This window comes from Pteropus vampyrus, unplaced genomic scaffold, assembly GCF_000151845.1.
Source record: "Pteropus vampyrus isolate Shadow unplaced genomic scaffold, Pvam_2.0 Scaffold45, whole genome shotgun sequence".
Lineage (NCBI taxonomy): Eukaryota > Metazoa > Chordata > Mammalia > Chiroptera > Pteropodidae > Pteropus > Pteropus vampyrus.
Window position 1 is genome coordinate 3,315,351 of NW_011888826.1, and position 2,719 is coordinate 3,318,069.

A 2,719-nucleotide genomic window follows, 5' to 3' on the forward strand; every position below is an offset into this window, starting at 1 on the left:
TGGCTAGGATACCTGTGTGTGAGGAGTTAGATGTGGTGCAGCTGGCTGTAAGGCCAGCTCTGATGCTGCTTTCTCAGAAACATTTTACGAAAAACATAGGACATTCCAGATGTATTAACCACCACCAAACATTCGTGCCCCATTTTTTATTGCCACATGCCTTTAGCCAGGATCTCAAGGACTTACTGGTAATAGTAAATATTTAATTTAGTCCAATGTATTTGAGAGATCATCCTGAAGAAAAGTCCAGGAATGGGACCTCAGGTAGTGAAATACTCCACGGAATCTGTTACATTTCACTCACAGGTTCAACACCTTCCAAGAGACAACCCGTCCCTTCCTCTTCCACGGGAAACCAACCACTGCATACCAATGAACATCACAGGTATAAACCATCTTGCTTTTTTTTTTTTTTAATTAGGGCACTAGTTTGCAAACCTTTCTATTCTCTCACCAAGGACAAATGACTGATGTATAAGATTTTGTTACAAAGTGGCTGACCTGGACCCCGGACTGTGGCTGAAGCCTCCTCAGGTGGGGCCAGCTTCTTAAAACGTTGTTAACAAAAGATAATCAGTCTGAAGTGCTTAGATCTGCCTGGCACCCAATAGTCCCTACGTGTTTGCTATTATTAACACATAGACCAAGTCTTCTACAGGGCGCTGTGTATTTCCTTGTAAATTCTGCAGTGTAGGGAAATGCTACAATTCCAGTGTGCAGAATTTGCTTAAAACAAGTGGGCATCCACAGGGACTGAGACCAATGTTGTACATTGGATTTCTAAGTGGCATTCACTGACACGGAACATGAGCTTCAATATGCAGTCCTCCTTTCAACAAACACTGGGGTGGCGCGTGCCATGTGCCAGTGTTACACGCAGAGATAGTAGGAACGGAAGACTAACGACCATTCATGTGTGCCAGGCACGGTGTGAGCCCTTTACAGAAGGCATTTCATCCTCCCAGTAATCTTGCGAGGTAGGCATCCCCATCTCCATTTCCCGCGAGGAAATCGAAGTTTTGATGATGTGACATGCCATTTAACTCCAGAGCCCCTCGCCCCCCAACGATACCCCGAACACCCAGCGTACACCCTTAAAGGGCTTACTCTGTTCTGATTAAGAACTCAGAGACCCCGAGCATCAAATAGGCACATCTCATCCTCTCTCTAAAGAACTCCGAACGTCGGGGGATCAGAGCACGCCCCCTTTGCTGCCAGGGACACCCCACTTTTTAACACCGTGGGGAGGAGGCTGGAAGAGAAGGAAAAGACACGGGATGTTTCATCGACGCCGGAGGTTCTCTCCGAAACATCCTTCTGTCGTCGCCACAGGAGAATGTTGGGCCCGAGACGGTTCCACTCTCCCAAACTGCACCCTGGGACGCCAGGTTTCTTCGCTGTCAAAGCTCTGTGCGACGGCCACACCGAAGATCCAAACCTTGGGCAGGGGCCAAACGGTCACTTCCCCGCCCCCCGGGCTCCGTATGCAAATCCGAGCACCAGGAAGTAGCTGGGACCTCTCGGCCGAGCCCAGCGACAGTCAGTTCCTCTCCCGCCGCGCCCGGCCGCCCGCCGCTCGCTCCGGGTCGTGGAGTCTCCGGGCCCGACGCGCTGCAGCCTCCAGCCCGCGGCAGGCGGGGCGGCCGCGCCAGCTCGGCCCCGAGCCCGCAGCCCCTCGCCGCGCGTCCGCGCCCCCCGGCCCGCAGCCGCCCTCCGCGGGTCCCGCTGGGCCGCCCCGTCGCGCCCCCCGCTCTGAACTCAAGTCACCGTGGAGCGCCGCCGCCGCCGCCCCCGCCGCCCCGCAACTTTCACCGCGAGCTGGTGAGTCCCAGGCGCGAGCCGGGGGAGTGGGCGCGGGCGTCAGGGCGGACCCGGCGGGGACAGCGGCTGTGCCACTAGCCGCAGTCCCTGGCGCCGGGCAGGCCCTGGGCCGGGGGCCGGGGGCCGGGGTCGGCGCGCACCGCGGGAGCAGGGGACGCGCACCGCTTCCTGGCTGCCCCGGCGCCCGGCCCGGCGGTGAGGGCACCCAGATGTCTTCAGCCTTAGGTGACCCGGCCCCGAGGGGCGAGGACGCGGGGGCGTGCAGCTCTGCAGGTGTCTCCTCCCCGGAGCTGCGCAGGGGCGTGGTGGGAGGGGAAGGCGCGGGGGGCGGGGAAGCACCGCGGAGTCCTCCGGGCGCGGACCCGAGGGCCGGATGCTCTCTCCGCCCTGGCCAGTCCTGGAGCGCCGCGGGGAAGCCCCTTCCACGCGGAGCGGGCGCCGCGGGGCTCCTGGCCGGGACCCTGGCGGGGACTCCTCGGGTTACACAATCTGGGCTCTTGCAGGGCCCTGGGTCCCCAGAAGGGAGGGGTGGGGCCCTCTCCCAGACTCGCGGGCAGCTGCCCTCTTTGGGAGCAGGGGCAGCAGCGTGACGTCGAGGGGGTGCGGCGGGGGCTGGTGCGCACTGTCCTGCTGAGCCCGGCGCCTCTTGGCCTGCAGCGCAGCAGTCCCGTGCCTCCGCCAGCCGAGAGGAAGCGAGAGTTATTTTAAGAATTCAGGGGTTGCCTTGGGGGAGGGTGTAAGCGTCAGTTCCCACTGTCCTGCGTTATCTTGGCCAACTGTGGTGTGTTCTGGATGCTGTGCATTTGTACTGTGCTTTCTAACAGCCGACGTGGTCCTGTGGTCATGTCGTGTGTGTGTGTGTGTGTGTGTGTGTGTGTGTGTGTGTGTGTGTGTGTGT

At 59.7% G+C, this 2,719-nt stretch overlaps 1 protein-coding gene and 1 long non-coding RNA gene across 6 annotated transcripts in view; one reads left to right on the forward strand and one right to left on the reverse strand.

Annotated features, from left to right (window-relative positions):
* LOC111738971 overlaps positions 1-2,706 on the reverse strand; it is a 6,554-nt gene extending 3,848 nt beyond the window's left edge. For both annotated transcript variants that reach the window (XR_002780048.1, XR_002780047.1), the window contains exons 1-2: positions 1,984-2,706; positions 1,108-1,252 (exon numbers count right to left, since the gene is read on the reverse strand). This is a non-coding gene — a long non-coding RNA (uncharacterized LOC111738971). The remainder of the gene's footprint in view (positions 1-1,107; positions 1,253-1,983) is intronic.
* Positions 1,520-2,719, forward strand: part of LYN (LYN proto-oncogene, Src family tyrosine kinase) — a 118,433-nt gene continuing 117,233 nt past the window's right edge. For 2 of the 4 annotated variants that reach the window (XM_023530047.1, XM_023530049.1), the window contains exon 1: positions 1,712-1,821. The gene's annotated coding sequence lies outside the window, so the exon portion shown is untranslated. Of the gene's footprint in view, positions 1,822-2,719 lie in introns of all 4 variants that reach the window. The other 2 variants (XM_023530046.1, XM_011359168.2) reach the window with 2 other exon arrangements.